The sequence below is a fragment of the Silene latifolia genome, chromosome 2 (assembly GCF_048544455.1).
Source record: "Silene latifolia isolate original U9 population chromosome 2, ASM4854445v1, whole genome shotgun sequence".
Lineage (NCBI taxonomy): Eukaryota > Viridiplantae > Streptophyta > Magnoliopsida > Caryophyllales > Caryophyllaceae > Silene > Silene latifolia.
This window is the reverse complement of record NC_133527.1, coordinates 33,554,553-33,566,917: the sequence shown is the minus strand read 5'-3', so window position 1 is coordinate 33,566,917 and position 12,365 is coordinate 33,554,553. Positions and strand designations below refer to the sequence as shown.

Below are 12,365 nucleotides of genomic sequence, written 5' to 3'. Positions count from 1 at the left end.
GGATGTATTGACGGTTCCCATCGATCCTTCTAGGACGATGTTCAGGGAGCCTTCTGAGGCTGAGAGGGAGGCCGACTTGGCAGGCGTCGGGGGTGACGCCCTCCTTCTTCCTGGCGAGGAATATTCGGCGTTCCTCTACGGGAGGTTGGCGTACTGGCCAGTAGTGGTAAGCATCTTTACTCTTCTTTATTCTTTATTTTGAGAATAGGATGAAAGATCATCGATTAATAAGAAACATTCGACTTTGAAGGAGGTTGAGGCGGCGGGCATCGAGCCCCCAGAGTACCCCGAGACCCTCGAGTACACTGACGCGACCGGGAGGACGAAGATCTCCGAGCTACGTGACTTTGACGTGGCTGTGATGGATGCTGGCCTGGATGATTGGCAGCATTTGATTCGGAGGGTGAGCCTCTCATTTGCATAATTTTTTTGTGTAAGAACACATTTGATTGAACTTATTCAATTATTAAGAATTTCTTTTTGAAAATGCAGGTTGCGCCGTCTCGGTTCGTGGCGTTATGGAGGGTGGCCAACCGGCTGCGAGCGACTGCCGTTGAGGCACTTGTCGGCGGTCGAGGTCGTTTGATGCGTGTCTTTTATATGATGTTTTACATCCCTTTTTACACGCATTTCAGAGCTCATTTATGTAGTTTATGCTGCATTTCTCCCTATTTCCGTCTACTTCCGTATTTTGTACATTATTGCAGAAATGTGAAGAATCCAAGCGGAAATCAAGCTAAATCCGTCCCCAAGTATCCTGCATTGCATTTTGACGTGAAGTATTCACCCGAGGAACGAGCTTGGTGCGCAATTCAAGGCCCGAAAGACAAGTCGACGAGTTCATAGAAGTCAAGTAGCAGCTCAAGCAGTCGATCGACCACCTCCTATAGTCGATCGACCAACTATCGGGTTACAGAAGCTACTATTCAATGCTATCCCAGTCGATCGACCACCTACCTTAGTCGATCGACCACACTGCTGTTTCAGACGTGAATTAAAAGACCGAAGAACTTGAAGCCCATTAAGTTTAGGTTTTGGAATAATTGTTACGTATACTTTCTATATAACGTAACTGAGAGATATACATTCAGGACATCAAGCTTTATTATCAGAAATTTACATTGAGTTTTAGTTTACTAATTAGGGTTTGGGATATTAATTTGCATTGGATTTTCGTTGTGCTTTCAATCACTCCGTTATATGCCTTCTGCGAAATTCGGTATTCCTTCTGTTCTAATTTCCAGATTATTACTTATTTCGTCATTAGGATAGAATTGCTAGTTAATTCCCGCAGCCAATTTATTGTTTATGTTGATTGTTCTCTTTGTCGTTTCAAGCATGAATCCGTTAGTTAATTTCATTATTAATGTTATTGTTTTCACCCTTAGCATGAGTAGCTAAATAGTTTGTGCTAGGATGTAGGCGAGTTTTAGCATAGGCGGCAAAGTATTGAACACGGCCTGATTCGCATGTCAGTCGATCGACTGGCATTATCGGTCGATCGACTGACCTCGTGAGGCTACCCTTCGTTTTAATTGAATTTAATGTTGTATTTAACGAATCGAATGCATGCGACCAGTTAGATGCTTATTTTATGACTGACCCATTAGATCGAAAGATAGGGAAAGTTATTTGATCACCAATTAAAATGACTAAACTGTGCTAAGATCGAAAGATGGGTATAGTTTAGACCGTTAGTCACTTTTCAGGACGAGAGTCAGTATTAGTGATATTAGGGACCTATAGCGAGATCGAAAGATGCTATTTGTTAAGAGTGGACCGAGAGGACCTCTTGTTTCCCGCCTCACTTGTGTTCGATTTAGACCTGTTTAGTATGCTGCCGCCGAAGCTTTAATAAACCGATCATCCTAGTACCCCTTCTTTATCTGTTAAACCGTCTTTTTAGTTTATTATCTTTATTTGTGCTTAGCTTTAGACCATCTCAACTCAATCCCCACAATTGTTACCTTAGACTGAATATAAATCAACTAGAATTTACATCTGCCTCCTTGTGGTTCGACCCTGTTACCACTAGCCTAGGTTAGTCTTAATAGGAAATTATAAATTTATTTTTGGTACTCACAACGACGGGTATCACCAGGTATGAACCTTATGCCTATTTCATTCTTGAATCTTGATTTGATTTTTTGTAATTGCTTGAAATGATTGACATGAGCCATTTTTGTTGTTTACAGGGGGACCGCGAGCTGGAGCGAGAGTTGGCCCAGTCTCAGGAGGAGACGGCTCGCTTGTTGAGGGAGCTCGAGGTTCGCGACGCTGAGATTGCTGCTCTCGCGGCCAGAGTTGCGGAGCTGGTGGGCGACCAGCAGTAGTTTTGTTTAGTTTTGCTTGTACTTTGCACATTTGTACATTTTGACCTTTTCTTTTGAACATTTTGGACTTTGTTTGGGGCTTGAGCCCCCACTTTGTTGTACATTTCCCTTTTTTGTTGTATATAATGGCATGAGTGCCTTTGCTGCTGGGTTGCGTTGCTTGTATCTACAGGTCAGCTTTGGACAGGTTTTGTAGATGACGGTTTACGCCGTCATGCTACCGAAATTAACATAGAAATCACGCAAAACATACATTTGTATATACGTACGGCCTAAATTAGCGCAAAACGAACGACTCAAAAGAACGCAAAATGGCAAAGAAAATGCAAAAAATACAAAAAATTTGCCGGAAATGACTGGACGGTAGGGAGAGTTACCCCCTAAAAAAAGAAAAAATAGAAACCTATAAGTTAGAAATGAAATGGTTAAAAAGACATAAAATAAATATAAATGAAATAAATATATAAATTTTGAAGTGAATTAATTTGGAATTGAAAATTATTTCCTAAAATGAGAATTGTTTCCTAAAATGAAAAGGTACAAGTGTGATAAAATGACGAGAATGTGGATATCGCCTCAAAATGCGTGCCCGCGGAATTAGGAAACACGAAATATGGTAACTTCCACGTTTTTACCAAAACAATAACCCGTAGGAATAGGAAATTATTCGTCACGGAATTTAGGAAAGATCCAACGCGGAAAATCACATTAACCTAGCTGAGGAAGAGGCGCAACATGAGCTGCGTCCCTTTGAAGAGGTGCACCAGGTGCTGCGCCTATTCCCAAGTGTTTCAGTTCTGGCAGATTTTTGGAAACAGATTTTAGTATAAATAGAGACGTCGATAGAGCTTTTATTCACACAATTCTTCCGTCTCTTCCTCGTCTTATTACATAAAAAAAATCTCAATACATTCACGCATCATGAATACTTTGGAGATTCGCGTAAAAGAATGGACCAATGAGTTTTCCAACATGGAGAAGTACGACATGGGCGCCTATAATCTTGGATCTTTGTTGAGTTTGAAGCTTATCAAGGTTGTCAAACCATTCTTGGATGCTTGTCTTGATTACTGGGACCCGAATTATCATGTTTTTGCGTTCTCGGGAGGCGACATTTGCCCATTCCCTGAAGAAATTGCTGCGATTGGTGGATGGGACCCTGAACACTTGCCTGCTATTCCTTCTACTTCGCAAGGGTATAAAAGAAAATTTAGAGACTTGCTTGGATTGACTAGACTTGAGGTGGACCGTCTAGTGACCTCGAAAGGAGTGCGAATGTTGGACTTCATTGATCGATTCATCAACAAGGCCGACCCCACCGTTTCTTATGTTGCCAGATGAAGGGCATTTGGATATTGCTTGTTACATGTGTATGTCCTCCAAGGACATGTTGATGAAGACTTGAGAGGTGATCCCCGTCTTTTGGGCCTTGTTGAACAAATGGAGCTGCGCAGGAGCCCAGCTTGTTTATATCTAGGAGAGATCCTGTTGGGCTTGGATAATAGGAAAGCCAATCGTGACCTACCGTACTTGGGAAGTCCCGTCATTCTGCAGGTAAAAGAACATTTTCTTTCTTTTTTTTTCTTCTTTTACGTCGTTTTTTTTTTCGTTTTTTTTTTCTCGTGTCTAATACCTAATTTTGGTAGGTTTGGCTTATGGAACGGCTTCGATTGATCGAGCCCCCATTTCATGTTCTTTCTTATCATGCTCGGTTGATTGCGATGAGGACCAGGTTGTACATGGTGGACTTCACTCGAGTATGCAATTACTGGGAGAACAAACTAAAGAGTGACGATGGCCCCTTGATTAAGTGGATTGTACCGTGGTGGCACCTCGAATATGTCACTGGAGTGTCTTCCTTGGATCCTACTCGATCTGTGCGCATTCTTGGCTTGGAATTCATGGTGTGCATCTTCCCGGAAAGGCTGATGAGACAGGTTGGGCTAAAGCAGACGATCCCGAAGCTTGATACCATCCCGCAGACTGCCGTGGCGCTTACTACAGAGAGCCGAAGGGAGTTGGCCATTAAATGGGCTCAAAGGAACGTGTGGTTCTTGAATTCTTCTGCTAATGCCTTATGGGTGTCGGATTCTTATCTGCGATGAAGGAAAGCTACTACTCCGGAAGAACGCGAGAGATTGAGGAAGCGCGAGCCCGTTGACTACAACGTGCGCGAGGTGGAGAAAGAGAAAGAGAAGCATCTGACTGAGGGAGAGGAGGAAGCCGGGTTTCAAGTTGTTCATCTTTCGAAAAAACCGAAGACCTCTCCTGTCGTGGATAAAGTGACTGACAAGAATGGGAAGTCTAGGCCTCGAGAAAGACCGTTGGTGATTAGGTCCGAAGTGGCGAAAGAGCGTCCGGCTCGAGGTCGTGATAAGAAGTATGACAAGAATTACAAGGGCAAAGGGAAAATGGAGGAATAGCCCGAGTCTTTATTATTATTTATTATTATTATTATTATTGTAATAAAAAGGTGGGGTTTTAGAATCCTAGCCTATTTTTATTTCTTTTATTATGTAGCGTATTATTACTATTAGAAAGTGAATGAAATAAAAAGGTTAAGTGGTTATGAAACCTGTTGTGATTTTCTATTTATTATTCTTGTCCAATTTCAAATGCAATGCAAATGTCCTTCTATTTACATTTTAAAATAATGGGTTGTATCACGTGAAGGATTGCCTACGTATTCATTTAGAAAATGAAATCAAACACTTGTGCATAGTTCGAGTAAATGTAAAAGAATAATTGTTCTAAGCAAGAGCTTGTGATGAACTTAGAAAATAAGCATGAGCTTTTGCTTACTCTAAAGGTGCAGTTTAGTTTATTTGATGATATGAGGATGACAAAATTGTAAAAATGCAAGAGCAAAGTGACATTAGCTTATTTCAGCTTGGCCAGAGGCCGTTTATTTAGTGCCACAAGAGCGGCACATGAGGTTATGCGAGGCGCGTTTTTGTTCCTATTCTAGGCATAATACCGTTTTAGTTTGTCGAGGTTTGTCGGGTTGGAGAACTCATTCCCATCTAGGTCTCTGATTCTAACCGCGCCTCCTGGAAGTATGGATTTGACAATAAATGGCCCGGCCCAATTAGGTTTGAATTTTCCCCGTGGGTCGACAGGTAAAAGAGCTCTAACCGACTTGAGCACTAAGTCTCCTTCTTTGATGTTTCTTGGCCTAACCCTTTTGTTGAAAGCTCGTTTGATACGTGCTTGGTATGTTTGGACATTATGCAAGGCGCGTAGCCTACATTCATCCAGGAGGATGAGCTCTTCGTATCTATCTCTTTTCCAATCGGCTTTCGGGATTTGACTTTCGAGTAAGATACGCAAGGATGGTATCTCTAGCTCGACTGGTTGTATAGCTTCCATGCCGTAGGTCAAATAGAAAGTAGTAGCCCCAGTAGGCATCCTAACAAATGTGCGATATCCCCACAAAGCAAAGGGTATCTTGCTTGGCCAATCTCGATAGTTGTCAATCATTTTCTTGAGAATCGTGACAACGTTCTTGTTTGCCGCCTATACCGCACCATTAGTCTGAGGTCTATAGGGCGAAGAGTGGTGATGCCTAATTTTTTACTTGGCTTGAAATTGCTCAGTCTCAGCTTGTAAATGTGATCCATTATCACTAATGATCTCATGTGGGCAACCGTATCGACAGATGATGTATTTTGTATGAACTTAGCCACGTTTTTAGCCGTGAGACTAGTGTAGAAAGCCGCTTCTACCCATTTGGTAAAATAGTCGATTGCCACTAGGATGAAACAGTGACCTCATGTTCCGGCTGGGGTTATCTTCCCAATTATGTCGATTCCCCAAGTAGAAAATGGCCAAGGAGATGTCATTGTATAGAGAAATGAAGGAGGGACATGTTGTATATTCCCGAAGATTTGGCAATAGTGGCAATGTCTTACGTATTTGATGCAATCAGATTCCATTGTGGTCCAATAATACCCTAAATGTGTGATTTTCTTTGCCATCATGGGCCCACTCATGTGAGGACCGCATTCTCCATCATGGACTTCTTCCATCACTTTCCGCGCCTGTGAATGATCAAGGCAACGTAGGATTACACCAAGAGGTGTTCTCTTGTATAACTCTCCTTGCATGAGAACGTATTGGGAAGCTAGCAGGCGTATGGCACGTTGTCCCCTCTTGTCCATATCCGGTGGATAGGTACCGTTGAGCTTGAAATTTAGGATTGCTTGGAACCAGGGTTCCTGTGCGATTTCCTCTTCATCGGTGATTTGATGGACATAAGCCGTCTCTGACCGTCGTTCGATACATAAAGGCATTTCCACCATGTCACCTGGCATAATAATCAAAGATACGAGTTTTGCAAGAGCATCCGCAAATTGATTTTCTTCCCGAGGTAGGTGTAAATAGGTCACGTGATCAAAGAATTAGGCCACTTGATCTATTCTGGCTTGGTAAGGTGCTAATCTTTCGCTTCGAATTTTCCAACATCCCGTAACTTGGTTGACGATCAGGGATGAGTCCCCATGTACTCGGAGGTTTTTAATGCCTAAGCTCACTGCCGCTTGTAGTCCAATGAGACAAGCTTCATATTCTGCAGCGTTGTTTGTCAACACGAAGATGAGTTTGACAGAGATTGTTGTATGCTCGCCTTCAGGAGAAATGAGCAACACTCCTATTCCAAATCCTCTTAAGTTTGATGCTCCATCAAAGTAAAGGTCCCAGGAGTCTACATCAGTTTGGAGTATATCCTCGTCTGGAAATGACCAAGTGTCTATCGTTTGTGCATCATTGATAGGATTTTCTGCAAAGAATTCGGCAACGGCGCGCCCTTTTATAACTTTCAGGGGCACGTATTTAAGGTCGAACTCTGAGAGCATCAAAGTCCATCTTGCTAGGCGTCCGTTGGGGACGGGTTTCTCGAAGAGGTACTTGACTGGATCCATTTTGGAGTATATTTTGACGGAGTAGCTAAGCATGTAATAGCGTAGCTTCTTCGTCGCCCACACAAGAGCGAGGCATGTCTTTTCGAGTTGTGAGTATTTTCACTCGTACTCCAAGAACTTCTTACTAAGGTAGTAGATAGCCCTTTCTTCGTTTCCTATGGTTTGAGCTAGCATGGCACCCATTGCTGTTTCGGTTACTGTGAGATATAAACCAAGAGGTTGATCTCGTTGAGGTGGCATGAGCACTGATGGTTTAGCCAATATCTCCTTGATTCGGTCAAATGCCTTTTGACAATCATCATCCCACATGGTGTGACCCGTTTTCTTGAGCTTCTTGAAGATAGGCTCGTAAATCATGGTGAGTTTCGATATGAATCGACTTATATATTGCACTTTCCCTAGGAATCCTCTGACTTCTTTTTTTGTTTGAGGTTGTGGCATTTCAATCAGAGCCTTGATCTTGAAAGGGTCTAATTCTATACCACTTTGGCTAACGACGAATCCCAGGAGTTCGCCAGATGTTACTCCGAATGCGCACTTCTGAGGATTGAGCCTCATGTTGTACTTTCGTAGCCTTGAGAAAAATTTGCGAAGGTTCGCAATATGCCCCTCTCTATCCTTGGACTTGACAATCATGTCGTCTATGTATACTGATACGTGCATATTCTATACACTTTATCTGTGGTTTTGGCACGTATTTCTATGCATAATTGTTAGCTTAAGGCTACTATTTCTCCCGAAATGGTTTACTTTGCATTTTCTATGATTTATTGTAGGAATGCGTGGAAGTAAGCTAAATCAAGCCCAATTCGTCCTCCGGACGCAAGTTTAAGGAAGCGAAGAAGAAGGAGAGTCGTATTCACTCACCTTGGGATGCGTGCAAAGGAGTGAAGAGTTGATTGGAAGGAACAAGAGAGCCACTGCACAGCATATTCAGTCGATCGACTAGACTTTGAGGTCGATCGACCACTGAAGCTCATCAGATGCTACTGTTCCGCATATTCAGTTGATCGACCGTGCTGACCGGTCGATCGACCATTTTTCGAGCTGATACGTTTTTCTTCGTGTTAGACTTTTAAAAGCCCAACTTGTAATTAACATTGAGTATCTTTTTATCAGTAGAACGCAGCAACTTTTAGGTTATGCTTTTCATTCTGGAAAAACTCAGTTTTTAGATCTAGCTTGGAGACGGAAACTTTCGAATTGAATACTTTGTTCTTGAATTCAATTAGTAAGCCTTTTATGCAATTCCTTCTCTTCCTTATTTCCTTGTTATTTTGATTCTTGTTTTCATCAATTTAATTTCAGCAATTGAGTTCTTTCTTTTGTCTTAGTTTGATTCAATGATGTCAAATTTGTTCTTTACTATTAATTTTGAAGTTAGTATAGTTATAATTATGCGTAGGTAATTTCTTTGATTGGGAACAAGGTGAGCCATGGCATTAAATTAGGATTGTTGTGTAGTATAAGTTCTTCCGTATTGGTCTTGGCATCTTTTGATAAATTTCTTTACTAGATTGAAAGATTGGTAATTTGAATTATCGTTAGATTTGGAATTTCTCTTGAGCGAAAGCTTTGATAAGTTCGAGGGAATAAATAGACGGTAAGGTTATTTGAGCATCGATCGAAAGTTTGGCTTACATCCCTTGAGACCGTACTATAAGATCTCTGCTGCCTTACTGACCTGACTTTTGCCATGGTAAACCGAAGTTCCCGATCTCTTTTTCATCTTGTTGAGAATATTCATTTTAGCATTTAGCCATTTAATCAACCAAACTCAAAACCCCCAATTAATTGTTACTTTTATAGACTGAAAAATAGCAAACAAAATCAACCTTGTCTCTCTGTGGTTCGACCCTTACTATCACTAGCTATAGTTTTAGTTTGGAATTATAAATTTAATTTTGGTACTAAACGACGGTATCAAATTTTGGATTTGATACGTGCATATTCTATACACTTTATCTGTGGTTTTGGCACGTCTTTATATGCATAATTGTTAGCTTAAGGCTACTATTTCTCCCGAAACGGTTTACTTTGCATTTTCTATGATTTATTGTAGGAATGCGTGGAAGTAAGCTAAATCAAGCCCAATTCGTTCTCCAGAGGCAAGTTTAAGGAAGCCAAGAAGAAGGAGAGTCATATTCACTCACCTTGGGATGCGTGCAAAGGAGTGAAGAGTTGATTGGAAGGAACAAGAGAGCCACTGCACAGCATATTCAGTCGATCGACTAGACTGTGAGGTCGATCGACCACCAAGCTCATCGATGCTCTTTCATGCATATTGATCGATCGATCCGTCTTGACCGGTCGATCGACCATTTTTCGAGCTGATACGTTTTTCTTCGTGTTAGACTTTTAAAAGCCCAACTTGTAATTAACTTTGAGTATCTTTTTATCAGTAGAACGCAACAACTTTTAGGTTATGCTTTTCATTCTGGAAAAACTCAGTTTTTAGATCTAGCTTGGAGACGGAAACTTTCGAATTGAATACTTTGTTCTTGAATTCAATTAGTAAGCCTTTTATGCAATTCCTTCTCTTCCTTATTTCCTTGTTATTTTGATTCTTGTTTTCATCAATTTAATTTCAGCAATTGAGTTCTTTCTTTTGTCTTAGTTTGATTCAATGATGTCAAATTTGTTCTTTACTATTAATTTTGAAGTTAGTATAGTTATAATTATGCGTAGGTAATTTCTTTGATTGGGAACAAGGTGAGCCATGGCATTAAATTAGGATTGTTGTGTAGTATGAGTTCTTCCGTATTGGTCTTGGCATATTTTGATAAATTTCTTTACTAGATTGAAAGATTGGTAATTTGAATTATCGTTAGATTTGGAATTTCTCTTGAGCGAAAGCTTTGATAAGTTCTAGGGAATAAATAGACCGTAAGGTTATTTGAGCATCAATCTTGTCTCTCTGTGGTTCGACCCTTACTATCACTAGTTATAGTTTTAGTTTGGAATTATAAATTTAATTTTGGTACTAAACGACGGTATCAAATTTTGGCGCCGTTGCCGGGGAGACGGTGTAATTCTGTTTGCTTTATTTTAGTTTATTTTTCTTGTCTCAAGGAACTTTTGTTCCTTGAGGCCGTTGCTTACCTTTGCTTCTAGTTTTGCTTTTGCACAGTTAGAAGACAGGTTTTTGAGAGGAAGACTTGAGTACTCTCACTTTGGAAATTATGGCTACAATATATGATAATTTTCAGTCAAAGGAGCACCACCTTCCAAAGGGGCGCCAGTTACCTACCCCTACTACCGGTAATTTCGAGTTTCGTTCCTCTTATATTGATTTAGTGGAGCGAAATCAGTTCGCGGTCTCCCATATGAAGACCCCTTGAAGCATATGGAAACTTTCACAGACTATTGTTGTTCCATACCTATACCGGCTGGGGTAACTCAAGATGAAGTAAAGAGGTTTATGTTCTTGTACTCCTTGAAGGATTCGGCGCGAGATTGGTACCGCTACCTCGATAGGGTAGCAGCTGTAGTCACGGATTGGACATCTTTAGCATTAGCCTTCTACAAGAAGTACTTCCCACTTTCAAAGACTGGTGCCTTGAAGGGTAAAATCACGAGTTTTCAACAAGGAGCCGACGAAGATTTTTGTGAAGCATGGGGACGTTTCAAAAGTTTGGTCCGAGCTGTCCCTCATCATGGTTTCCAGCAATGGTATCTTTGCAACCTATTTTACAATGCTTTATATGATGATTACAAGGTCATCTTGGATGCAGTTGCTAATGGTAGGTTCCAAAATAATACCGGTCAAAGTAAAGGTTGGAACACTATTGAGGAGATGGCAGTCCATAGAGCTGAGTTTGGAAGTTCACGTGGAAAGTCACGAAAGCAAAGTGAAGAAATGACTGCTGTTGTGACACTTATAACTTCTATTTCTACCCGTCTCGAGAAGCTCGAGATTTCTGAAGCTTCTAAGGAGAAAGTCGAAATTCTTGTTCAAAACTCAGATGAGATCGAGAAGTTGAGAGAAATGGTCCAACTCCTTTTGGTTCAAGTGGCAAATATGGAAGCAGCGGGAATTGAGTCCTCAAGGAATTTTGTGAAACAATTGGAGAATGTGGAGGCTAAGCAAGCTGCTAATTCTTCAAGCAAATGTGAAGGGCCGGTTGAGACGATCAATGCCATCAATCTCATAAGTGGCCTTTCTTATGAAAGTCCCGACAAGCCAAAGGAAGACTCGGGAAATGATGAAGAAGCTCGTTTAAATTCTGGTGCAAAAACGAGTCTGAATGCCAGTACTTCTGGTCGATCGACCAACATTCTCAGTCGATCGACTGAATCACCTGATGAAGTTAATTCTGGACAGGAACTGTTCACGCCCAGCTTACGTGGTCGATCGACCACTCATATCAGTCGATCGACTGATACTCCGGAGCAGGATGCAAATCCGTCAACTAGTTTGCATGATTCGTCACTCATTGATGATTTGACGGGGGTTTTAAACCTACGGAAGCCGAAGGTTACTGATCCTACGGCCAGTGTTGCAGTCCCGTATCCGGAGCGTTTGAAGGCCACTAAGCTGGAGCGTAAGTTTGGTAAGTTTCTGGAGATGGTCCAGAATCTCGAGGTAACAGTTCCTTTCACTGATTTAATTACCCAGGTACCCTCTTACGCTAAATTTATGAAAGATATTTTGAATCGTAAGAGAAATTTTCGTGATGATGGTAATGTTGCGTTTGTGGAGGAATGTAATGCTCTTTCACAAGTTAATGTGCCACCTAAATTAAAGGACCCGGGTAGTTTTTCGATTCCTTGCACTATAGGTAACCACGTAATTGGAAAGGCCCTTTGTGACTTAGGGGCCAGTGTTAGTGTCATGCCGTATTCTGTTTGCGAAAGGTTAAACATTGGTAGACTTAAGGTGACCGATATTACCGTTCAAATGGCAAATAGATCGACTCAGAGACCTATAGGTGTTTTAGAGGATGTACGTGTTCGAGTGGGTAAGTTTTTTATTCCTGTCGATTTCGTTGTTTTGGACATTGCAGAGGACAGTCACATACCTATTATTTTAGGCAGACCATTCTTACATACAGCTGGGGCTGTGATAGATGTCAAACGCGGAACCATCACCTTAGAGGTAGGGGATGACACC

The 12,365-nt window shown here is 41.3% G+C and overlaps 1 non-coding gene across 1 annotated transcript; it reads right to left on the bottom strand.

Annotated features, from left to right (window-relative positions):
• Window positions 1-10,808: 10,808 nt before the first annotated feature.
• LOC141645047 (small nucleolar RNA R71) lies at window positions 10,809-10,915 on the bottom strand. The gene has a single exon (XR_012544641.1). It is a non-coding gene; the product is annotated as a small nucleolar RNA R71 (small nucleolar RNA).
• Between the last annotated feature and the right edge of the window lie 1,450 nt (window positions 10,916-12,365).